Here is a 27,746-nt window from a genome sequence, read left to right on the forward strand (position 1 = left end):
CACTCTCAGGTAATACAGGCTGTTCAGGTTGTGGATTTTTATTTGTCAAGACACTGATCAGTTACAAGCCGAATAAGAGTTACCGAGCACGGCCCTAAGTAGTTAAGGGTTGCGAACTACAAGGATCATTGTATATTAGGGCTGTTGAGCTGGCTATTTCATTTGTTCGCGAAATGCAATCTTGTATAAATTTCCAAAGTTGTGTCCCGTGAACTGGCTTAACTTGGATGTAGTGCACGGATCTCGTCTCTGACTGATGTTGTTTTAGTTTGTGCGAAAACTGACTGAATGTTTCTTTTTCAGATAGCGTTTGTGTAAATGGTTGTGTTTACAATGTAAAAATCTAAGTAATGTGTTTATTACTGTGCTCTGTGTGCCAGACAAATAAATCACCAACAAAAGTGATTAAATTTTGGTACATAGTCTGACAAGCACACATACCAAATAATGCTGATGTATTTCTGGTTAACGAACATTTAACTCTAATGCACCTGATGACGGCATCATGTTACCGCAACGCAATTTGATAACAAATATTTAAAAAAACGTGACAGAAGCAGCAAACATTATTTAATACAAGGCGTGATTTTGGTAACAGGAAAAATAGGGCAGATGAACGAGATGCGCAAACGTCAGAGCAGCCACTCATGTCCACCTCGAATGACAAGGACTGATTCAGGTGTATCGTGGCATGGGTTAAATATTTACATGATTTGAGGCAGTTGTTAAGTGGCTCCTAGATCAGCCTCTCGTAGTCTGTATAAAACAAACACCTTCCGAACAAGCCTTGAAGGCCCAATTGTACTGACTAGTCGCCCTGTCATTCTTAGCCCCTAGGCGTCACCGAATGCGGATACGAAGGACCATGTGGTCAGCACACCGTTCTCCCGGCCGTTTTCAGTTTTCGTGAGCCGTTACGCTACTTCTCAGTCTTTTCTGCCTTACCTTCTGATCATCCTCGTATATTTGGCTTACTAAATGAGCCAATAACCACGGTACTTACTCCGCCATAGAAGGAATCATCAAATGTGGAGAACCTGTACAGGTAAGACAATTTCTTGGTTATAATGACGCTAACACATATCCACTACAGATGCAACTACAAGCGAAACTGTTCTTAATGATTTATAACAATACAAGGAAAAATCAGTATTTAATTTATGGTATTCAGAGCTGACCGCTAATTCAGTCTGAGGAGTAACACTGAAGAAACAGTTTCCGCATCCTGAAAATGTGATTTATAGTCATTGTAGGAAACTCTTAAATCCAGATGGCTTAACGAAGTATTAATCTTTTTTTTTTTTGAGTCATCAGTGTTCTGATTGGTTTGATGCAGCCCGCCACGAATTCCTCTTAACATATGTCCTATAATCCTGGCCCTTCTACTCGTCAGAATTTTCCACATATTCCCTTCCTCTCAGGTTCTACATACAACATCCGCATTTCTTAACTTATCAGTTCACCTAATTCTCGACATTCGTCTATAGCACCACATTTCAAATGCTTCAATTCCATTCTGTTCCGGTTTTCCCACAGTCCATGTTTCTCCACCATACAATGCTGTGCTCCAAACGTACATTCTCAGAAATTTCTTCCTCAGATTAAGGCCTATGTTTGATACTAGTAGACTTCTCTTGGCCAGGAATGCCCTTTTTGCCAGAGCTAGTCTGCTTCTGATGTCATCCTTGCTCCGTCCTTCATTGGTTATTTCACTGCCTAGATAGTAGATTTCCTTAACTTCATCTACTTCGTGAACATTAATCCTGATGTTAAGTTTCTTGCTGTTCTCATTTCTGCTTCTTCTCGTTACTTTCGCCTTTTTTTGATTTACTCTCAGACCTTATTCTGTACTTATTAGATGGTTCATTCCATTTAGCAGATCAGGCAATTCTTCTTTATCTATATCTACATCTACGTTATTAATCTGCTATTCACAATAAAGTGCCTGCCAGAGTGTTCAATGAACCACCTTCAAGCTGTCCCTCTACCATTCCATTCTCGAATGGCACGCAGGAAAAACGAGCACTTAAATCTTTCTATGCGAGCCCTGTTTTCTCAGATTTTGTCATGATGATCATTTCTCCTTATGTAGGTGTTTGCCAATATAATATTTTCACATTTGGAGGAGAAAACTGGTGATTGAATGGGATTGGTGGGATGAATGATGATGATGAAGGCGACACCACAACACCCAGTCATCTCGAGGCAGGGAAAATCCCTGCCCAGCCGGGAATCGAACCCGGGACCCCGAGCGCGGGAAGCGAGAACGCTAGTACAAGACCACGAGCTGTGGACCATCACTGTGTTACACACTTTTTAATACGAGCTCTTCGTTCTTGGTCGTCCACTTTTATTATTTCCTTTTGGCTGTTGCACATATTGTGTATTACCCTTCTCTCCCTGCAGTTTACTCCTATTTTTCTCAAAATTTCGAACATCTTGCAGCAATTTACGTTGTCGAATGCTTTTTCCAGGTCGACAAATCCTATGAATGTGTCTTGATTTTTCTGTAGCCTTGCTTCCATTATCAACCGCACTTTCAGAATAGCCTCTCTGGTGCCTCTGCCTTCCCTAAAGCCAAACTGGTGTTCATCTAACACCTCCTCAGTTTCTTTTTCCATTCTTCTGTATATTATTCTTGTCAGTAACTTGGATGCATGAACCATTAAGCTGATTGTGCGATAATTCTCGCACTTTTCAGCACTTCCAGTCTTCGGAATTGTGCGGATATCTTTTCGAAAGTGAGATGGTATATTGCCAGACTCATACATTCTACCCATCAAAGTGTGTAATCGTTTTATTGCCAGTTCCTCCAATGATTTTAGAAATTCTGGTGGAATTTATCCCTTCTGCCTTATTTGATCTTAAGTCTTTCAAAGCTGTCTTAAATTCCGCCCTTTTTAGAAATGTCGATTCCTCTTCAACTGTGCTGCCCACTCAGCTACTCCTTATTGCTGTATCGGTAGCCTTAGAGAACTTCAAGCGTATCTCGTCATTCCTTAGTTCTTCCGTATCCCACTTATTTAGGTATTGATTCTTCCTGACTAGTCTTTCAAACGTCCGCCTACTCTTCATCACCACTACATTGTGACCTGAGTCTATATCTGCACCTCGATACGCCTTACAATCCAGTATTTGATTTCGGAATCTCTGCCTGACCAAGATGTATTCTAACTGAAATCTCCCAATATCACCCGGCCTTTTCCAATTATACCTTCCCCTTCTGTGATTCTCCAACAGAGTATTCGCTATTGCTAGCTGAAATTTATTACAGAACTCAATTAGTCTTTCTCCTCTCTCATTCCTTGTCCCAAGCCCATATTCTCCTGTAACCTTTTCCTCTACTCTTTCCCCTACAACTGCAATCCAGTTCTCCATGACTATTAGATTTTCATCTCCCTTTACGTACTGTATTACAACTTTCAGTATCCTCGTATACTTTCTCCATGTCTTCAGCTTGAGACGACGGCATGTATACCTGAACTATCGTTGTCGGCGTTGGTTTGCTGTCGATTCTGATAAGAACAACCCTATCAGTGAACCGTTCACAGTAACACATTACTTGTCCTCTCTTCCTATTCATAACGAATCCTACTCCCTTTATAGCATTTTTTGCTGCTGTTGGTATTACCATCCTTGTCTTCTTTGCATTTCACATTACTGTCTCCTACCAAATCTAGACTGAGCCATTTCATTTCACTTTTTGAGATTTTCTAGCTTCCCTAGCACATTCAAACTTCTCACATTCCATGCCCCGACTCGTAGAGCTTTATCCTTTCGTTGGTTAGTTCATTTATTTCTCATGCTCACTTCCCCCTTTGGCAGTCCTCTTCAGGAGATCCGAATGGGGGACTATTTCGGAATCGATTTGCCAGTTGAGAGATCGTCATGAGATTTTTTCAATTACAAGCAACATGCCCTGTGACCATTATACCACTGGAATGTAAGCTCACTGTCACCAGCTCGTGTAGCTTTGCACACAGTTCATTAGCTAACGAGATGGGGAGGTTAACCAGCCACAGATAGACCAGAGTGAGTGCTACTGACCCACGATCTGGTGTTCTGGTCAGCCCGAGTAGGGTTTTAGACTGTTTCCCACTCTCGTTTGGGCGAATGGTCACGTCCCTGCTTCAGAAAAGACTTAAACAGTTAAAAAACGATGATACGCAAAAATGTTTACTCGATTCACAGAGATAAGGAGCACAAGATTTCGATCACTTCGTTTACATGATGACTGTGGTGACAGACAAGGCATCCGATCACAAACTTAAAATTAAATTAATCTTCCGTACTCTGTCGACAGGTCAGCCACTTATCACCACTTGTCCTACTATACAGAGCAGGCAAGCTGTGATGAGGCCTAGACATGCAGCAGCTTGTTAGGTACTCGTGGTTTCACAGTCCTTCAACCACTTACCACAGATGCTGACGATAGTAGCACACGAAATGCCGACTAAATTCGTCGTTTCTGAGTTGTTCGTTCTCAGGCGTCTGCCTTTGTGAGAGCGTCTTACGTCATTGGTCTTCCCAGTTTTGCGAGGGACATATAGTCGCTAGAAAGATCCCCCGTTCAACTCTGTTCTGCTTTTATACTTCCCTTACCAAGTCGCGTGCTCGCAGTGCCAACGGAACGCATTCATCGTGAGGTAGGTAGCTTTCGTAATGGTTTGGTTCGTCGGTATAAGTGAACTGCTCTTTTAAGAAGTCTCTAAATATGGACCAGATGGCAAATATTCAGTGGACCTGGATGTATAGGTGAAGTGGAAACCCCATTACGGGTAATATTAAATGCAGCCAAAGAGACTGGCAGACGCAAAATTGCGCACTTCGTTTTCACAAGACGCAATAAACTGCACTTACCTCCCTCGCCTTCTATGACCCTCCTACCACATCCACAACGCATGTGTCCAGCTCGCGTATGCGAATACTTGTGCAAAGCAGAAACCATTTCCACGACGACGTAATAGAAGAGCTCGTTCCTTATGGCAGTTGTGAATCACCGTCCATTGAAAATATGAGGATGGGGTACTAAGTTACAGCACGGTACGGCTCTTAGAAGAAGAGCTGCCTCGGCCGTTAGTACAGAAACGCGGTTTCACCGCATTTAAGCGGAGAGGCGTTCAGCGTGCAGTTGTACGCGACGAGCTGAAAAGCCCGCCCGTCCTTTGACAAGTTTTATTGTTCTGCCCCGGCGAGAGAATACAACATTACAGCGGCGTTAGGCGAGGCTTTAGGGGGAAACAGCTGCTCGGCCGCCGTCGTTGGCTGGGATGTAATTTCTCGGCGGATAGTGAGGAAGACGTCGTGCGCGCGCCGCGCTGTCGGGAGAAAGTTGCGTTGCGCTGTGCCCACTCGCTCATCGGCTAGTATTACGGTGCAGTAGGCCGGCAATAAATGGAAACCAGACCCGCGGGCGAGCGCCTGCGTTAGCTAATCCTGTCCCGCAGTGCGTGTCACTACACTAACTTACAGGTGAAAAACACTCTCGCACTCGCCCGTTTATTTCGAGAATAAATGACTTTTTTACACAGCTGCAAGACCATTAAGGCCCGAATAAATTACAAGGTAATGTGGGACTGCAGTTTTTCCGTTGGGACACCACGTACTTAGGGGAGGTGGTGGGAGGGGTAAGAGGAGGGGAGGGAATGTTGCTGTAGCTTTTTCGGACCGCGGATTCCCGGAACTGCTTACGGGACACGGCTAAGCGCTCTCCACTTACAAACGACAAGTAATTACCCTAGGGTACCGGAAACTCATTAACTGCACGTTGCTTCCCCACAACAGAGGTGGACCACGTAAAGGAAGGCGCCAAAGTTATATTTCTGATTCGGGGTAATTTAGCGACCGGGTCTCTACCAGTGTCGTTATTTTCGCAGTAGTGAATGCCATTTTTGGAATCGACGAGAGAAAATGGCAAACGGGTTTATTTATAAAATAACTTTTACTGCTCCCAGTTACAGCGTTGTAAGGCGTTTTCCGGGAAATTAGTGCGTTTTTTCGTGTATTACGGTATGAGTCCGGTTTTTCGTGTATTGTGGTTTTCGATGTATGATGTGCTGAATTATTCTGTTGCCTTTACTTTAATATACGCTATTGGCCATTAAAAGTGCTACACCACGAAGATGATGTGCTACAGACGTGAAATTTAACTGACAGGAAGAAGATGCTGTGATACGCAAATGATTAGCTTTTCAGAGCATTCACACAAGGTTGGCGCCGGTGGCGACACCTACAACGTGCTGACATGAGGAATGTTTCCAACCGATTTCTCATACACAAACAGCAGTTGACCGGCGTTGCCTGGTGAAACGCTGTTATGATGCCTCGTGTAAGGAGGAGAAATGCGTACCATCACGTTTCCGACTTTGATAAAGGTCAGATTGTAGCCTATCGCTATTGCGGTTATTCGTATCGCTACATTGCTGATCGCGTTGGTCGAGATCCAATGACTGTTAGCAGAATATGGAATCGGTGGATTCAGGAGGGTGATACGGAACGCCGTGCCGGATCCCAACGGCCTCGTATCACTAGCAGACGAGATGACAGGCATCTTATCCGCATGGCTGTAACGGATCGTGCAATCTCATCTCGATCCCTGAGTCAACAGATGGGAACGTTTGCAAGACAACAACCATCTGCACGAACAGTTCGACGGCGTTTGCAGCAGCATGGACTATCGGGTCGGAGACCATGGCTGCGGTTACCCTTGACACTGCATCACACACAGGAGCGCCTGCGATGGTGTACTCAACGACGAACCTGGGTGCACAAATGGCAAAACGCCATTTTTTCGGATGAATCCAGGTTCGGTTTACAGCATCATGATGGTCGCATCCGTGTTTGACGACACCGCCGTCAACCCACATTGGAAGCGTGTATTCGTCATCGCCATACTGGCGTATCACCCGGCGTGATGGTATGGGGTGCCATTGGCTACACGTCTCGGTCACCCCTTGTTCCCATTGATGGTACTTTGAACAGTGGACGCTACATTTCAGATGTGTTACGACCCGTGGCTCTACCCTTCATTCGATCCCTGCGAAACCCTACATTTCAGCAGAATAATGCACGACCGCCTGTTGCAGGTCCTGTACGGGCCTTTCTGGATACAGAAAATGTTCCACTGCTGCCCTGGCCAGCACATTCTCCAGATCTCTCACCAATTGAAAACGTCTGGTCAATGGTCGCCGAGAAACTGGCTCGTCACAATACGCCAGTCACTACTCTTGATGAACTGTGGTATCGTGTTGAAGCTGCATGGGCAGCTGTACCTGTACACACCATCCAAGCTCTGTTTGACTCAATTCCCAGGCGTATCAAGGCCGTTATTAGGGCCAGAGTTGGTTGTTGTGGGTACTGATTTCTCAGACCATGGCTGCGGTTACCCTTGACACTGCATCACACACAGGAGCGCCTGCGATGGTGTACTCAACGACGAACCTGGGTGCACAAATGGCAAAACGCCATTTTTTCGGATGAATCCAGGTTCGGTTTACAGCATCATGATGGTCGCATCCGTGTTTGACGACACCGCCGTCAACCCACATTGGAAGCGTGTATTCGTCATCGCCATACTGGCGTATCACCCGGCGTGATGGTATGGGGTGCCATTGGCTACACGTCTCGGTCACCCCTTGTTCCCATTGATGGTACTTTGAACAGTGGACGCTACATTTCAGATGTGTTACGACCCGTGGCTCTACCCTTCATTCGATCCCTGCGAAACCCTACATTTCAGCAGAATAATGCACGACCGCCTGTTGCAGGTCCTGTACGGGCCTTTCTGGATACAGAAAATGTTCCACTGCTGCCCTGGCCAGCACATTCTCCAGATCTCTCACCAATTGAAAACGTCTGGTCAATGGTCGCCGAGAAACTGGCTCGTCACAATACGCCAGTCACTACTCTTGATGAACTGTGGTATCGTGTTGAAGCTGCATGGGCAGCTGTACCTGTACACACCATCCAAGCTCTGTTTGACTCAATTCCCAGGCGTATCAAGGCCGTTATTAGGGCCAGAGTTGGTTGTTGTGGGTACTGATTTCTCAGGATCTATGCACCCAAATTGCGTGAAAATGTAATCACATGTCAGTTCTAGTATAATATATTTGCCCAATGAATACCCGTTTATCATCTGCATTTCTTCTTGGTGTAGCAATTTTAATGGCCAGTAGGGTACATGGTGTCTCTCCTAAGAGTCGTCAGGAGCACCTGCTCTGCGGTTTCGGCAAATGTCTGCAACTTAGTTTTGTATTGTGTAGCTGGAGTCAGCGCAGAAGAATGTTCTTATTACATCTTACATGCGACGCCTAGTGCCGAAGGAAAGTGTTTATTTGTTTACAGTTACAAGCAAAATGATTTTTAAAGGGGAATGTTGCGTTACCATTAGATATAACGGTACCAAATGAGTGTAGTTCGATATATTTATTTTATCGACAGGTGTTAACAGAAGGAATAGCCAGTACTCGAGAAGCGTGAGCACTATCCTGGCCCACGCTGATTGCTATTGTCATGCACCAGGGCTACAGCGTCGCTGTTGGACTGTTATTTATTCTTCGTATTTTGCTGTCCCTGGTAATACATATCGATAAAACGAATATTGGATAAGACTAATTTGGGAGCACTCTATCCAATGGGCACGTATAATTCTGATTCAAAAATAATTTTATTTGTAATGGGAAAGAATCCGACGCTTCGTGTTGACACTGGGCATCGCAGGAATGATGTGACGATCAGTAACTGTTTGAGATGACTCCAACTGCACAATGCAAAAATGAAATTGAAAATATCTGCGGAAACACTAGAGAAAATGCGCCTGACGGCTCTTAGGAGAGACGCCCGATATAAACAGCTGCAGATTCGTAATTCACCATGGATCTTTATACTCTATCCGGACATCTATTAGTGGATATTATTTTGGGTGTGTTCACCCTTCGCCTTTGTGACGATTTCAACTCTGCTGGGAACACTTCCAATGTCTTGTGAAGAAATGGTAGTAGATTCATCCTCAAGAGCCGCTGTTGGACGTTGCGGTATGGATCGAAGTCGAAGTTCTGACTCATCCAATAGGTGCTCCGTTGGGTTCAAGTCGGGCTCTGGACAGGCAAGGCCATTTCAAGAATGTTACTCTCCATATAACATTGCGTAACAAATAGTACGAGACTACACTGTCATAATGATTCAACCACTATCCCCAAGCTGTTCCCAGTTCACAGTTCTTAAACCTTCCGCAGTTCCCGGTTTTATATGCGCAATAATGGGACCGCACACTTGCCCCATACCTTAGCACCACCTCTTCCGTACTTCACTGTTGACACTACACATAATGGCAGGTAAAGGTCTACAGTCCAATAGATGGTCTTGGGTTTGGCGAATGCCTGATGGGGTACAACGTTATTCAGCATTCCAAATCATTCGTTTTCAATCGTCCAATTTCCAGTGACGTCGCTATTTACACCACTTCAAGCGTCGCCGAGCACTGACTGGAGAAATGTCAGGAGCTGCTTGACCACTGAACATCCTTTCTAAATCCCTACCCACACTGGGTTACCTGGACTGTTGGTAGCATTTTGGATCTCGCAAGTGATTCCCCCATCTGATTCCATGCGACTGCAATGCTCGGCGGTCCCTGCCGGTTCAAAAATGGTTCAGATGGCTCTAGGGGCTATGGAACTTAACATCTGAGGTCATCAGACCCCTACACTTAGAACTACTTAAACCTAACTAACCTAAGGACATCACACACATCCATGTCGGAGACAGGATTCGAACCTGCGACCGTAGCAGCAGCGCTGTTCCATACTGAAGCGCCTAGAACTGCTCAGCCACAGCGGCCGGCTCCCTGTCCTTCAGTACATGAGATTTGCCTGGTTTATTTTAGCTGTTGTTGCTCCTTAGCGTTTCTACTTCACAGTCACATCACCAACAGTCAACTTGGACAGCTTTAGGGGGATTTTGATATATTCGTTACTCAGGTGCCACTGAATGACTATTCCAGTTCGAAGTCTTTGAGCTCCCCCGACCGACTGTTAGTGCTTCTCTACTGGCAACATAATGCTCTCCGTCTCCTTTTGTACTGGCGAGTTCACCTCTTGTGATATCTAGTTGTCAACTCCGCATTACATAGGGGTATCCGCTAACTTTTGATCACGAAGTGTATATAGTTCACAATCTATTTTGAAAAATTTTACTTATGGTCTCTTGAAGGCCACTGACGAAGGAACTCAACATATTATACATCTCTCACATAATTTACCGTGCACAATAATTATTAGAAACAGCAAACGCACAAGAAAAGACTGTCACGAAGATATTTCTTCAACATAATTAACAGGGGTTATGCCAGTATTAGGTTCTATTGGCCGGAAAGTACACTTGATAATGGGAACTATTTCCCGAAACACATAATGCAAGAAATAAATCGTGATTAGCAGCAGCAAAAGTTATTTTCTAAACAACCAGGACATTTTTATAGCTGTAGGGTATCACCAACTATTTATAATGGATAAAAAACAAGAAGAAAGCATTATCAATAAGTAAAATACACAGTGAACCGCTTGCGCAAGTTTATTATAATAATCTCGACCAGGTTTCGGTACCACTGACAGTACCTTCTTTGGAGGGAATTTCACCTATAATGATTCAAACATGTTATGAAATAAACATCTAATATATGTACAATACATCTGTGTTTTATTTAACATCTGTGATATATTTAACATTTGTGACCAGATTTTGAAAGCCAACCTCCTTAAATGATTTGCTACTGGAATAATGCTTCTGAGCTTAACTAATTTCTTTTCATACCTTTCATAAATTACGTCTTTACACTTAATTAAGCAGTCATCTAGTTAAGTCCCATACCATATCTACTTGAAAATTAAAATGCAGGTAAAATACAGCCGTTAGTTCTAAATACGAGCAATTTGTCTCCTCAATCAAAGTGTCTTTCTTTTTATGTAATGTACGAGTCTATCGGAAATAATTTTTTGAACCGAACTTCCAAATTTCCTTGGTTCTTTCATACACTGCTTGACATTGAGCAAGGATTTTCGCAGTTTCGTAGCAATCCCATTTCTTCGCATCGTTTATTAAAATTGATAGCCTTACCTGTTTTAAGTATTTTCTTCTGACGTCTTTATTTTTAGTAACAGCCGTGGATATTTCGGCAAGTAGAAATCTCACTGAAAAAATTCCGGTGCTTTCCATTCACTGCTTTGGCGCTTTGTAAGAGCTTGTTTCATCACCTGTTACCACGAAGCCTGAGTCCCTAGTGGCCGACCTTTTCGTGTGTGTAATAAAATGGGAAACATGCAGCCGCCCTTTCGGTGTTATTTATGATATAGCTGTCAGTTTCGGTGTTTCAATACAGAACCTTCAGGCCTGAATGCATAAACAATAACGAGGTTATCATCAACTTACCAACCATGCAAATACAAAAGACAGATTAAAAACAGAGTAGGAGTCAAGGTCAATTCTAGACAAGTGAATTTGCAGTAATCATTTGATAAAACCAACAGATGCATTCTCACGTACCAAACATAGAACTGTATGTAGCATATCACAACGAACTTTTACTCTAGCATATGGGAAACCAGGATAACAGGTGTAGAATATACGAAAAATTCCCACAAGAACCTATTCAGGATGGACAACATTCATGTGTAATGATTTCATATATCACATCCTACCTTAAAACAAATATAAAAGAAGAACAACTATCTAACTCATGTATATGTTAGAAACTAATAATACACATTCACATAACATGTGTTCCACACACCAATCTTCTTGATCATCAGTGAGTGAGCGGTGCACAAAGCGACATCTTTTTGCCCAAATTAAATGAGATGCTCAGTTGTTTTAAAAATTCCAGTTAGCTCGGTAGATGCGCAACGACCAGTTCCAGAATTTCAGCCACTTTTTGAACATTTCCCTCGACTCGAACTATCAATAATGTTCCTGGAGGTACATCATCTTCGACGGTCTCTCTACCATCACAAAACCTTGCCTACCATTTAAAAACGTCTTCACCACTCACTGCTTGACTACCGTGAACATATTGTATCATTTCGAAAGTGTCTGTGGCACTTTTACGCTATTTAAAACAAAACAGGGAGCGTTGCTATTTAAAACAAAACAGCGAGCGTTGCTTTATTGCTTCTTTCACGACCGAAGTTCAAAATATAATATTAAAGTTTCGGTTATTAAGAGCAATGTGCTCCAGCACTGTTAAATTTAAAATGGAAGGTAGTCGAAATATCACGTTAGTCATTTCATGCATTCGTTCACAGATGGCATTGGTAGTTACGGGATATAAATCCAGTCGCGTTTTGTGTGTGGCTGACTGTGGACAATAAAATTACACGAACTCTCCGTATTGTCATTTGCCGAACCACTAGAAACATAGACAAAATAACAAGGTTGTTGCGTTGCGCAACTCGTTCTGTATACATAATATAAAGCATAAGAAATTTGCATAATTATCAGTGTGAATAGACTTCCACTAGTAGCAGCTTTCTCTGTCAGTATATCTTGGCCAAGCGGTCGGCAATGGGTGCTATTATGTAACTCGTTCCACATCTCTGAAGGCTCTGCTGGATGATGGATTTTCGGCACATGTTGCCTGGGTGAATGAGTACAGCATACTACATTTAGAGCTTAAAATTATGAGCCAAGCATTCAACAGTTATTGTTAATCAATGAGTGACCATTACGAAAATGGATTACTGGAAGATGTCACAAAAAAGTAAAGCAACTACTTCACATTGTCTGATGTCAGTCTAGCTTCGTACACTTAAAAACTACCGCCGGTTATGTAAGTCAACAGAGTTGCAGTTGTCTGTGACAGGTAGGACGGTCACCAGTGTGCAATAGTGTTGCTAGATTTTGCTGTTGTTACCGGACCAGGTAGGGGACATAAGGGGGCAAGAAAGAGTCAGATTTTGAGTAAACACTGTGAAGGATATGGAGATGCGTTATCAGCAACTGTCGGAGTTGGAAAGGGGCCTCATTGTCGGTCTCCGTTCAGTCGAGTGGTCGAATCGCCCAATACCCAGATTTATGGGGCGTTCGGACCTGACAGTGTCGCGATGTTGGACTGCATGGTAACGTGAGCACAGACATACTCATCAAACTCCCAGTAGTCGACGCCCAACAACAAAGTAGGATCACTGTTCTACCAACCAAGCACATCATAAACCCCTTCGCATTTGCGCCTGCTTTCGAAGAACAAGTAATAAATCATCTGAAAAATTCTGCGGCATCCCCCACCTTTGGTCAGAGGGTAGCAACAGCCAAATTAAGGAATTACCGTCCTGTGCGCAGGTTGCCGTTAACACCACAACACAAACGTCTGTGTTTGTAGTACTGCTGTGTCGGCGCGGTATGGACTGATGATGAAAGTCGTCACACTGAGCGGTTTCAGCAGTACCACAGATGACCGTCGCTGGCGACCTTGGGAGAGGTCCATTCTTTCAACGTTTTGGAGGAGCTCAGCGGTATTACGACTGGCGTCACGGTGCGGCCAGGCATCGGGTATGCCATCACGACACGACTGGTGATGACTGAGGGAACTATGACGTCTCAACAGTACGTCACGGACACCTGCGTCCCCAAGTGATATTTCTCATGTGATAGCATCATCAAGCGCTTTTTCAACAGGAAAATGCAGGTGCGTGTTTGAACTGTCTGTATGATGTTGAGGGACGCACGTAACCAGCAAGCTTCCCAGATTTGTCCCTCATAGAACATGTGTGGAACTAGCTCGGACGTCAGTTTCGTCCCAGCGCCAGTACCGTGGTTATCGAAGACCAGCTAGAACCCCTGCGAGCGAGTTTGTCTCAGGAGAGGATATGATGCCTTCATGACACCCTTCTCGACCTAGTCAGTGTAAGCATGGAAGCCTGAGAGTGTGCAACATCATGCTGATTAGTGGGATCTACTGCCAAGTTCTGTGTAAATTTGACTCGATTTTGTAATCACTGAAACAACATCATGTAACATCTCGATTCGGGAGTTCTCGTTTCCTCCCCTTTCAGGGTGCTCCACTTCTTTGACTGGATGTGTAAAAAGTACAATTGAACGAGTCGTGACGGGAATATCTAGTCAGTACGAGAGCCTGACACAAATGCTCAACAATATCGTGCACAAACGGCCTTAGAAAAAAGACTCTGCGCTTCATGCAAAGACTACTGCTAAATTTCCGAGAGAGAAAATTTCAAGGCGAATTCAAGAAACTTATTACTTTCGACCACACTAGACTGGAAACTGTTACGAGACTATCGGTTCAACTCATTGGTTGACAAGGGATGGCTGAACGAGTCTACAGTAATCGTATGGCCGCGCGGGGTAGCCGTGCGGTCTATGGCGTCTTATCACGGTTCTCGCGGCTCCCCCTGTCGGAAGGTTCGAGTCCTCCCTCGGGCATGGGAGTGTGTGCTGTCCTTAGCGTAAGTTAGTTTAAGTTAGGTTAAGTAGTGCGTAAGCCTAGGGACCGATGACCTCAGCACTTTGGTCCCATAGGAACTTACCACAAATTTCCAAAAGTAGTCGTATGAGCGGGCACTGCTCACCCTTCGAGCACGAGAGATGCCGAATGAAACACGTAGGCAGTATTGGAGGTTGTGATACGTCAGCGTTGTTCAAATTATTGACATATTCATTTTAGGGCTTACTAGCCTGATATCTTCTCGTAAACGCCAAGTAGAATAATATATTTGAATTTTGTTGATTCAAGCAATTACGGAGAAAGCTCTGGGGCTGACAGTTTCCAATATACGAGGTGCATTCAAGTTCTAAGGCCTCCGATTTTTTTTCTCCGGACTGGAAAGAGATAGAAACATGCGCATTGTTTTAAAATGAGGCCGCGTTCATTGTCAATACGTCCTAGAGATGGCAGCACCGTACGGCAGATGGAATTTTACCGCCTGCGGCGAGAATAACAACTGTTTTACCTACTTAAAATGGCGACGTTTTCCTTACTTGAACAGCGTGCAAACATTCGTGGTGGCATTTCTGTGGGTTGTGTGCACACAATCCTGCATGACGACCTGAAAATGCGAAAAGTGTCATCCAGGTGGGTGCCACGAATGCTGACGGACGACCACATGGCTGTCCGTGTGGCATGTTGCCAAGCAATGTTGACGCGCAACGACAGAATGAATGGGACTTTCTTTTCGTCGGTTGTGACAATGGATGAGACGTGGATGCCATTTTTCAATCCAGAAACAAAGCGCCAGTCAGCTCAATGGAAGCACACAGATACACCGCCACCAAAAAAATTTCGGGTAACCGCCAGTGCTGAAAAAATTATGGTGTCCATGTTCTGGGACAGCGAGGGCGTAATCCTTACCCATTGCGTTCCAAAGGGCACTACGGTAACAGGTGCATCCTACGAAAATGTTTTGAAGAACAAATTCCTTCCTGCACTGCAACAAAAACGTCCGCGAAGGGCCGCGCATGTGCTGTTTCACCAAGACAACGCACCCGCACATCGAGCTAACGTTAGGCAACAGTTTCTTCGTGATAACAACGTTGAAGTGATTCCTCATGCTCCCTACTCACCTGACCTGGCTCCTAGTGACTTTTGGCTTTTTCCAACAATGAAAGACACTCTCCGTGCCCGCACATTCACCAGCCGTGCTGCTATTTTGCCTCAGCGATTTTCCAGTGGTCAAAACAGACTCCTAAAGAAGCCTTCGCCGCTGCCATGGAATCATGGCGTCAGCGTTGTGAAACATGTGTACGTCTGCAGGGCGATTACGTCGAGAAGTAACGCCAGTTTCATCGATTTCGGGTGAGTAGTTAATTAGAAAAAAAATCGGAGGCCTTAGAACTTTAATGCACCTCGTATGTATTATGCGAAATATATTTTCCGCTCAAGTACGTCATTTACTCCAGTACCCAAAATTGTACCGATTTCAGAATCATTGGACTTGTTGCTACACTCGTGAGCATAAATAGCACTTGCAATCGTAGTGGTATTAAGGTAACTACTAATTACTGAAACTACTGGTGATCCTGGTACATGCCAAGTGTTGTTCCAATTCACGGGATACCTTCATCTTTACTGGTTTCTTCACCAAATTTTAGCTTGTTACTTCGGGACTTTTCCGAACTTCCAATACAGGTGCCTAAAGATGTAATTTTATGACTCCGATATTAGAACAGTTACCAAATTGGAGAGGAACCTGTCCTAATGGCAGTGGCCAATTCTTTTCTAGCTGTAGTGTTACTAGGTGTTCCATGCTCTTTCCCTTCAGAATATTGTTTCGAGTCGTCTAGACATTTACAAGGATGGATATGTAAGGAGTAACAGCAGTTTGTACTGAGAGAGGAGTGTGGATTAAATCTCGATCACGCCATCCAAGCTCAGCTATACGATGGTTACTGTAACGCCAATTTTGCACTTGTCAAGCAGCCGTCCAAACGGCACCGTGTCCACGTCATGTCGCTGCTGCGGTTTCACATTTATCCGGCAGCTGTTGTGCACTGCACGGCACGGTAACTGTCGTCATTTTCTTCCTTCCGCGTGTTTCAGCATATTTCAGCGAAAGAAACGTGAAAAAATGGGGTTTAGTTAGTTTAAAAGGAGGAGATATATTCATGCAATTAATTTAAAAAGACCCCCATTTCAAAGGCTCCATAACCACCCCTCCAGTACGTTCAATTAACTGTACCGACATATGATGGCCTAATGGGTGGCTGCAGAATTTGTTACAGACCCAGATGTATCGGGCAGTGAAGCAGCCATTGAAATCAAACCATCCGATCCTCCCATCCTCCGACATTCCCCTCCACCACCAACTTTTCTGAACTGTGCAGATGGGAGTTATCCTTATAACACACTCTCCGTTCCCGTAATTATCCCGGCCTCAACGTACGGTGGCATACCGTCCCCACACCTTCCAATCAACAGTTTACGCCCCCTCTGTCCTATCATCTCCTTCCCATTCTCGTCTCCCACCCTCGTTGTTTGCCGCCCTCTGTCAAGGCACCCACCCATCTTTCCCCACTTCTCTCCTTTTCGCTCCTCCCTCCCACCACCCTGAAGCACAACCTCCTGACGCTGCACCTTTCGGGCATCCTAGTTCCTGCACACTCCGCCAGACAGTGTTCCTTCCTTCTCCCCCCCCCTCCCCCCGCCGTACACTATTATCCGTTCCCTTCCCTGACCCCTTCAGATTGCTGCTTGCATCCTTGCATCCCACTTGATAGTTGCATGATGATGTTTGGTTTGTTGCGCGCTCAACTGCGTGGTTATCAGCGCCCGTACAAATTCCCAACCTTTGCTCAGTCCAGTCTCGCCACTTTCATGAATGAGGATGAAATGATGAGGACAACACAAACACCCAGTCATCTCGAGGCAGGTGAAACACAAGATGTTGGAGGTGGCGATCTTGTGTGCTTGAGCTAAGCTTTGTGTATGAATGTTGCGTGTTCTCTTTTACTGATGAAAGTTTGCCCGCATCTCGTGGTCGTGAGGTAGCGTTCTCGCTTCCCACGCCCGGGTTCCCGGGTTCGATTCCCGGCGGGGTCAGGGATTTTCTCTGCCTCGTGATGGCTGGGTGTTGTGTGCTGTCCTTAGGTTTAGTTAGCTTTAAGTAGTTCTAAGTTCTAGGGGACTGATGACCATAGATGTTAAGTCCCATAGTGCTCAGAGCCATTTGAACCATTTGATGAAAGTTGTGGCCATATGCTTTATGTAAGTGTCTTTTAATTTTGCCTGTCTACAACTTAAAAGTGTCTTCTTACCTTCAGTAAAAATCTGTCTCTTCATACTTTGTTGATATTTCTACCAGGAGTTTCCATTGTTTGATTTAGTCCTATTTATTAGTGATATATCATATTTAATGAAACTTGTGAGTAGTTTTTAAATGCAATAATTCATTACATGCTTCGGTAGTTCAGCCATGTTTCTCAGGTGGTACATGTGTCTAATTTCCGTAAAAATTCCCCTTTTTGTTTCGTTTCGGGAGATGGCTGGGAAGAAAAAAATGTTGGACAGAGGCAAATACGAGGAAGCCAATGGATGCCATTAGAAATAAAGAAATGGGATTATTAAAGATGTCCAAAGCGTTTCAAGCGCCAAAATTTACACTTTTAGATTATGTAAAGCCAGGAAACTTGGAAGAGAAACTGAGCTGTAGGGTAGCAAAAAAAGTGCTTTAGAAAGAGCCTTCGGCTCAAGACAAGCTAAAATGCAAGAGGGCAGTTTATGAAGAACTAGGAGTTTGTTCGAGGAAAACATCAAGTCCCAAAAGGTCCGACAGAAGAATACAAAGATGTCTAAAATGAGTAGTTGACAAAGAAATCGACTTCGGATTTATATTCTACTGAGGATTCCAAAGTTCTGTTTCTCTTGTCTCGACGGATGATGAGGTCAGTGCAAATGAGAAATGTGTCGATTATGTGTGTAAGGCGTTTGCGGTGGGTACGTGAACTGTGTGCTGGGACCGAGAAACATGGCTGGAAGACATAAAAATACGAAAACTGTAAATGATAGCATCAATGTATTTATAAGTTGTCATTACTGTAATCAAACTGGAATATCTGAAAATTACTATTTCTGATGAAAAAAAATTCCTATACAAACGAAATATTAAATTTTACTTGTGATATAATCCTATCCGTAATTAAAAACAGTACTATCTGAAACTGCGCATTATTTTTAGTACACTCTCCAAAATTCACAAGTTTCTTTGTCATAAATTATTAATCGTAGTCTGTTGATTTTCTCTATAAAAGGTTATATATAACTTAATCTACTGGCCATTAAAATTGCTACACCAAGAAGCAATGCAGATGATAAACGGGTATTCATTGGACAAATATAGAACTGACATGTGATTACATTTTCACGCAATTTGGGTGGATAGACCCTGAGAAATCAGTACCCAGAACAACCACCTCTGGCCTTAATAACGGCCTTGATACGCAAGGGGATTGAGTCAAACTGAGCTTGGATGGCGTGTACACGTACAGCTGCCCATGCAGCTTCAACACGATACCACAGTTCATCAAGGGTAGTACTGGCGTATTGTGACGATCCAGTTGCTCGGCCACCATTGACCAGACATTTTCAGTTGGTGAGAGATCTGGAGAATGTGCTGGCCAGGGCAGCAGTGGAACATATTCTGTATCCAGAAAGGCCCGTACAGGACCTACAACATGCGGTCGTGCATTATACTGCTGAAATGTAGGGTTTCGCAGGGATCGAATGAGGGTAGAGCCACGGGTCGTAAAACATCTGAAATGTAGCGTCCACTGTTCAAAGTACCGTCAATGGGAACAAGGGGTGACCGAGACGTGTAACCAATGGCACCCCATAACATCAGGCCAGGTGACACGCCAGTATGGCGATGACGAATACACGCTTCCAATGTGGGTTGACCGCGATGTCGCCAAACACGGATGCGACCATCATGAGGCTGTAAACAGAACCTGGATTCATCCGAAAAAATGGCGTTTTGCCATTTGTGCACCCAGGTTCGTCGTTGAGTACACCATCGCAGGCGCTCCTGTCTGTGATGCAGGGTAACCACAGCCGTGGTCTCCGACCCGATAGTCCATGCTGCTGCAAACGGCGTCGAACTGTTCGTGCAGATGGTTGTTGTCTTGCAAACGTCCCCATCTGTTGACTCAGGGATCGAGATGTGATTGCACAATCCGTTACAGCCATGCGGATAAGATGCCTTTCATCTCGACTGCTAGTGATACGAGGCCGTGGGGATCCAGCACGGCGTTCCGTTTTACCCTCCTGAACCCACCGCTTCTATATTCTGCCATCAGTCGTTGTATCTCGACCATCGCGAGCAGTAATGTCGCGATATGATAAATTGCAATCGCGTTAGGCGACAATCCGACCTTAATCTAAGTCGGAAACGTGGTGGTATGCATGTCTCCTCCTTACACGAGGCATCACAACAACGTTTCACCAGGCAACGCCGGTCAACTGCTGTTTGTGTATGAGAAACCGGTTGGAAACTTTCCTCATGTCAGCACTTTGTAGGTGTCGCCACCGGCGCCAACCTTGTGTGAATGCTCTGAAAAGCTAATGATTTTCATATCACAGCATCTTCTTTCTGTCGGTTAAATTTCGCGTCTGTAGCACGTCATCTTCGTGGTGTAGCAATTTTAGTGGCCAGTAGTGTATGTTTTCCGTGTGTGAGTCGTTTTCGGGAGCTTTCAGCTGAGTTTTAACCAACCATATACTTCGCTACATGTAAGAGTTTTAGCGTTTCATAAAATATTTCAAGATTATCCTGATTTTCGATAATCCGGATTACAAGCGGTCTCACGTAGCCATTACAAACGAGATTCTTGAGTACACCTGATTACGTATGATGTGTGTGACTTTCCGACCAGCCTGTAGTGCCGCCGCCTCTGCACCGGTGTGCCGGCTCCTCGCAGCCGCTTCGCTCTGCGCCGCGCCGCGCCCCCTGCTGCTGCTGTCGCGGGTCGCCGGCGGCTTGCCCTAGGTCAGTGTCGCCCGGCCACAAGCCGCCTCCGACGCTGCCATCAGTCGCGGTCGACACCCACTGGCGGACGGGGGATTGAGGTGGGGGAACGGACTCCCAGTGGTGGGCGTGCATTACACACAACTCCAGCCCTGCCTTCCTGTTCCCTAACTGCAGCGCAGCTGATGTTGATGACAGCTCTCCGACGTGATACATCACACCATCCTTCCTATACGCTAACGGGACGTACACCACAAATTCTATAATTTCCGTCATTTTTCCTTACATTTTGTATCGATGTGGTAAGTTTTCTATGACAGAGCCATTGAGAGGCTAATAATTTAAGACAGTAATTTTCAACAAAATTTACATACTATTTAAAAACATTAAAATACAACTATATTAAAACTGTCGCATCTCGGCAGAACAAGTTTCGATCTACAGACATACAGATATCTGTGAGAGAATCAGAATACCTCAGCGAATAAAAGCACAAATCAGTTCTTACAAAAATAACATTTTCGTACTGTATTTTCTTCCTTTTCTTCCCTTGACAGTCATTTCGTCGGCATCCATCTGCGTTGTGACGTTTCAGTATGCTAAACTGCACAGTGCCGTAAGTTAACAGCAGTATTCACGGCTTCGAGCAGCACGTTTTTCTAATCATTCGATAGACCGGGAGTAACGGGTATACCACACGCGCACATTTGCAATTCAGCTGCTATGGCTAAGTTAGAGAAGTTGACAAATTAGCCGGTATCGTTTGGTTTTTCCAGTCTTATGCGTACTGAAAGTTAAGAAAGTTTTTCCACTTGAAGAGTTTCGATTTATTGGTGAACGATTACTTCTGGTGGTTCTCGTTTATTACCTCTCATCACATACTTTGATCACCACTGGTTTTTCCTCTCGTTATTAGCGCATTCAGCTGTAAGAAAAGGAGATATAACAACTTGATATCAGTTTCATTACACACTTTTTTTCTATTTTTAACGCAATTTACCTTTAATCGCATTTGGAATTTATGTACACAATTTCTCAAAAAGTTTGAATCATACGTACACAGGCACGTACAATGATGAAGTCTATTGAAATGATGTCAGTACCACAGCACAATGACACTTCGACAGCTCTTCGACAGCGTGAGACCCATTAGTTTCGTGTACAGCAACCATTCTAAAGCCAATGCAAGATGTACTCTCAATCCAGCGAGAGCTATTTACATGTGAAGACTGCACGTATCAGAACTGTACGTCTGGAAGCATGAAAACGAAATGAGGTCGTTCACCTTTCGAAGCATCTGATTTCGCAAGCTCATAGATATCAAGTGTCATAGCTGAAACAGGTACACATTCTCTTCCTGTCACTCTCTTTGTACTGTACTACAACTGTTCCACCGCCAGGTGTGAAGCTGACATTTACTTACTTATGCGAAAAGATTGCCCTCAGTGTGAAATAACGCTACCCGCTTCCTGTACCACTCGCTGTTAACATAGAGAGTGGGTGAAATTTTTAGAGGCGCTGATATTGGATGAGCAACAAGATGGAGAAAGGTGTCTGTGAATTGTAAGTTGATATTAATATTTCGTGTAGCACAAAAATCTAGTATTCATAGAGACTACTCAAATCCTCCTACCAGTCGCTGTCATTTCACACAGTCCGCGTTCAGTTGGGTCTCGTCATAGAACCCATATTATTTTACTCTCTTTACATCGTTACTGCTCTGCTAGTGAAGAGGGGCAACATTTTGACCGCCTAACCTCAGCATATTACATAACCATACAATCGAAGACGTATACTACGATTCCTCAACACAATATTTGAACTCCTGTATCAGACGCATAAATTCTGAAACACTTCCTTAGAGTTTTTTACTAGCGTGCATACTAAAAATTTACTTGCAGTTCTGGAGAAATCACGATGTGAGACGACGATTAAGGGCGATGCGTAGACGGTTAACTACTACAATACGGACTAAATGGGGGAAATATATCAGACACAGTTATCAATTACAGCAGACGGTATCGCAGAAAAGGACATCAGGTGAAACATTTAGACTACTCGTACATATCGTATCCCGTTCCGACTTTGCTACATCACCACGGTGTACACAGGGTGTCATCGGAATGGGAACAACGCAATACAAACCAAGAGTAAATACTTCCCGGTACACAGCGGGTTTTCTTTTGTCACTGAAAGAACTATGACAGCAATTAATTTTGAAGGAGAGTGTCGTCGATTCTCCTCTAGTAGCTGTAGCACTGAGTGGCAGAACATACTCACTGCTGTAGGATGGCGTACTATAAGATGTAGTGTGTCATAACAATTGATCATACGTGTCATTGTTAACGCACTCAAGGAAACGGGAAATAAGGCCATTATATCAGTGTATTGACCGCGTTTAATGAAACGAAAGTGCGGGTAGTGATGCGGTAAATTAGCGGACACTATGCTAAAAGCAAAGCAGAGAGGTTTAAAAGAAAGTAGCGCTACAGATCTAGTATTCAATGTTGTGACTCATAGCTATGGAGAAGTAACACAGAAAGCTGTAGAGTTGAAAGAAGATGGAAAGACGTCGGGGAAAAATTGTTTATTGGGTTTACAACTAAAAATTGTAATAGCAATAATGAAAATTTTTGTCTCATTGCTTTTCATTTGGTTAAATTCGGAAATATATTCTATAGTTTATTATAGGTGGAGGCAGGGATTGTTTCAATCTTGAATCACTTCAGTCTTGCTGGATCATAACAAAATTTTTCATACCGGTGTCTTTTACAATTCGACTTTCACTCGGGTTCGATCACTGTCCTTCAGATGGAGGCCAAACCAAAACAAGACTGCGGAAAGGGAGTAAATGATAAAATGTAATAATTAAAACACAGGAAGAAATTAGTTCTCATTTTTTTCGCACATGACAGTTATCAGATTTACAAGCAGTCTGTCCTTAGATCTGCCTTTCCTATTAAATAACCCATCACTTAAGGAGCAAAACAGCTTCCACATGTCAAAATAAGAAAATAATTCTACTACACTGGAGCAATGATTCGCAGTTTTACTTCTGCTTGGCATCGGAAACACTGACATTTGTTGAAACTCAGAGAGAAACGTGAGTACCTCACTTAAGTGAGGGAGAAAGTGCGTGGCACATAAGAGAGCGGTAAGGTAAACAAAGCGGTAAGGCGAGCGAACTGAGAAGTCGCTGCGATATACTCACCCTAAGCACCAAATGCCTTAAGCTGTGGCAACCCCTGGGTTGTGATTCGACGGTCGGCACTGTCAAGTCCCGGCGCGTCACTTCGCGGCACGTCACACGCGGCAGCCGACGCACAGTGGCTGTGGGCGACACGTCCTGCACCGGTGGCGCGGCGCGCAGATCTGCTGGGGAAAGTGGCCTGAAGCCGCGGCGCCGGCCGCTCGGCCCGCGTCGGCACATCTCGGCAGCATTCGGCCGCCGCCGTCGTCTTCAGCTCGCGAGAGCGCCGCGTGCCGCTGGAGACTTGCATTCGACGCTGGAGCGTCGCAGGTGGTGGTTCGTGGTAGCACGAGTTTGTGCTTATTATGGTGTCGAGGTCAAGACGAGGGAGAACGCAAAACAGAGATGCGTTTTAGTACGAGACGATTACAGTAAATCGTTTTGACAGTTTTATTTCAGTTCGAGTTCGCTGGATACAGTTAAAAAAAATGAAAAAAAAAACCGTGACAACTGACTAAAATCTGTTGTCTTACGCTTCTTCTCACTTGCTATGTTCCTCCATCTCTTGAAATCACACTTTTCTTTCATCACTGTGTCGTTCTTTTGATCTTATTCGTTTGATTTCTCTTGGATACATCCACTTCTCTGCTGTTCTTATGTGCTTATGCAATGACATACAACGTACGTCCACGTCTATATTCCCGCACGCTACTTTAAGGTAATTCCATCCCCCTCCCCCCACCCGCTCCTCCTCGCTCCCCCCGCTCTTCCCTTCACGAACTGTGGGTGGGAGGGTGGGAGGAAATACTGTTGACAAACTTCCGTATGATCTCAAATTTCACTTATTTTTTCGTTTTGGTCAATTCACGAGAGATTTGTGGGAGAGACTGATATGTTGCACAACTGTTCTTCGGATGCACGCTGTCGGAGATTCAGCAGTAACCTTACAGAAAGACTTTCTAGTAGCGACCGCTCCTGGTGTTTGTCTAGCTTATCCGTAACGCTCTGATGGGTATTGAACGATCCCTTGAAGAAATGTGCAGCACTTTGTTGTATATTCACTATTTATGCTGTTATTTTTACCTGCCTAGGGTCTCAGACTGATGAACAGTACTCAAAAACAGCCGAACAAGTGTTTCTAAGCCACCTCTTCCGTGAATTACATTTCCTCAAGATTCATCCAGTAAATCTCAACCTGGCATCTACTTTTCCTACAGGTAGTTGTATGTGTTAATTCAAATTCAGTTAGCTCGAAACTATTATTCCTATATATTTTCCGGTTGTTAATGTTTCTTATGATTTTTCGCCAATATAAAAATCGAACAATAATCGATCTCTTCACTTGTTTACGCGAAATATGTTACGTTTAAGCACATCGGCTATCCTTGCGCGCCTCCAGGACAGATCGGAGCTTCCACACGTCACGGAGTCCACAGTATTTATGCTCACAAATTTCGTGATCCTCACACACAAATATTTTATGTCATTTTTGCCCATCAAAGCATGGTTAAATGTCTGTGTTTATACAGTGTGACCATCAATAACGTATAAAATATAGTCAAATAGCTACGAGTAATGATGCTTACCAGTCACGACTTCCTGGTGCCCTGGTTCTGTGACTTTTAAACTTTGTAACTTGATCGTCATTCCGTACCACTCCTGGATGTGTGGCCTATCACTTGTTCGTTCGCCCACTCTGTTAACACAAACCTCTTACTCACTCTCACTGAAAACTACTTTGCTATCGGGAGTTACGCTGCTGCAATGTAACTGAGTGAGTGATGAACAAAATATGCGCGCGAAGTCTAAAAGCTGTACACTCAGGTAACAAATTAGTGGTATCAGAATTATGACCAACATTGTCGTGTGGAATAGATTACTGGGACTGATATCTTAAAAGCGTGCTTTTTTCTCCTTAAAATACGAAGTCAAGTTGATGGACTCACTACATCATTTTTAATGGAAACATGTCAGAAGTGCAAGGAGTGGGCAAGAAACTTGACATTTGATTGTAAATATAAAAGAGAAAGGGTTTTATGACTATTAAGGAATTTTTTATATTCTATCATTTACGAAGTTGTCAAACACTGCCAAACCACGGTGACGTGATTAAGATCTCCTCCAGTTACTATAGTGTACCTGGGAAACATACGTATCAGGGAACGAAGCTTTTTTCTAAAGTTAGAAGTTTGCTTTGCAGCTGAATCTGAGACTCAATTTGTGCCTCAGTTGATTTAAGATTCTTGTTTACAGCTGCAAAAATGTTCAAATGTGTGTGAAATCCTATGGGACTTATGGGACTTAACTGCTAAGGTCATCAGGCCCTAAGCTTACACACTATTTAACCTAAATTATCCTAAGGACAAACACACACCCATGCCCGAGGGAGGACTCGAACCTCCGCCGGGACCAGCCGCACGGTCCATGACTGTAGCGCCCTAGACCGCTCGGCTAATCTCGCGCGGCTTTACAGCTGCAAATACGCTATCTAGCATCCCGCATATCTTGTATTTCCGGTTATCACTTAGGTTTCCATTGAAGCTCTCACTGTTATTAATTTATAGATTTAGCTGACTTTCTATTTCGTAAATCCCACAGCTTTTCAGCACTGCTTCCAACTGAAGCACTTTTTTGCTAACGCTGCTACCATTTATCCTTAATGTCTCGAAATTCTCAGCTACCTGGGGTAATTACTGAGGTCTGATATAAGGATTTTTAAGCCTAATGCTTGAAGGAATACAGCAACCAGTCACTTTTTATATATGTTTACGTATACCATTGGGCGGTTCGGGCTTTCGCCTATCTTCAGTTGGTGTAATACATATTACAGTCTTCATTAGCACCTCACTAACACATCGACTGTATTTTGGATGCTGAAGCTCCCGTGTGCAAAGTAATCATTTGTTTAGCTATTATACTTGTAACGCCAGAAATGCATATTCTCCTATTTCCATCTATTGTACTATAGATTTTTCCTTATTTTGTTACCCAAAGACATGACATTTCTGTGTCTTTGTATATTGTAATTGTTTTACTATTTGTATATATATGCATTTATGTCGATGTATAATTGGTTTGTTTTGTGAATATTATTTGTGTTTATACGGTGGGTCTGGCTTAGGGAAAACTATGCTATCGAACGAATACATCGATAGGTCGTGTGGAGAACCAAAGTGTTTAGGATCTTTGGTAGTGTTGACTCTGTCGCGTGGAGCGCGGGCAGAGGAGAGTCTGGCTGGAGTAGTGCAGTGGAGCAGGTGTGTTGTGTGACGCTCCCGCGAGTTGCCGCGCTTTCGGGGTTTGACAGCATGTAATTGCGCTCGAATTGCTGTGATAGTTTCTGACACGGTGTCGCGGACGGGAAGCGTTAGCTGGCACACATCAAGAGCCCGCTTCGGCTGGAGACCGTGTCGGGAAGGCGCGCCAACATCCAGCTTCTGCAACAGCGACGGCCGACAATGAGTGACTGTCGCCACCTCCTAGATCGACGACTTCAAACCTTCAATCAACCAACAAGGAAGACTGGTAGCACGTAAAGTTTTAGAACTGTATGGCAGACCTCAGCTTTTCAAACTGTTAAATTTATCTCACTAAATTACAGCAACGTAGCATGAACCTTTGTTGCTCATTGTCCCAATTGCATTACTAAGCAGGGTCCCTTCCTTTTCCGGAATGAACCCGAGTGTCGTTGAAATTCAAACGCCAGCATTAAAGTTATATCATTCGATTTCACTGCTTTAATTTCAAAGTTCAGTTAAGGTATTCATAGCTGGCTACAATATTTAGACTACGCAAGCACAAATTAAGAGTGCGAGTTTTGTTACCGTATTTTAGCTTACCTGTGACTGCAGCTCAGCTTGGTACGTACTAAATTTTGCTATTGTTAATTGTTCAGAATCATTTAATTCAAGTTCAAAGTTAAATCTCTTATTTCTAAATTGCGTAGATTCAAGTAGCTTTTGAAATGATTGTTGAGGTTGCCCAAGACTAACCTTATTTTATTGAATTTCGTAGTGCTTCAGAAACAAAGCTCACTATTAATTTCAGTCACTAAATTAATTTCGTAGTGCTACAGAAACAAAGCTCACTATTAATTT

At 43.9% G+C, this 27,746-nt stretch overlaps 1 protein-coding gene across 1 annotated transcript in view; it reads right to left on the bottom strand.

The window, feature by feature from the left end:
- Positions 1-23,815, bottom strand: part of LOC126088381 (uncharacterized protein KIAA1522-like) — a 483,550-nt gene extending 459,735 nt beyond the window's left edge. The window contains exon 1 of the mRNA XM_049906520.1: positions 23,671-23,815. The gene's annotated coding sequence lies outside the window, so the exon portion shown is untranslated. The remainder of the gene's footprint in view (positions 1-23,670) is intronic.
- Between the last annotated feature and the right edge of the window lie 3,931 nt (positions 23,816-27,746).

This window comes from Schistocerca cancellata, chromosome 6 (assembly GCF_023864275.1).
Source record: "Schistocerca cancellata isolate TAMUIC-IGC-003103 chromosome 6, iqSchCanc2.1, whole genome shotgun sequence".
NCBI classification, from domain to species: Eukaryota; Metazoa; Arthropoda; class Insecta; order Orthoptera; family Acrididae; genus Schistocerca; species Schistocerca cancellata.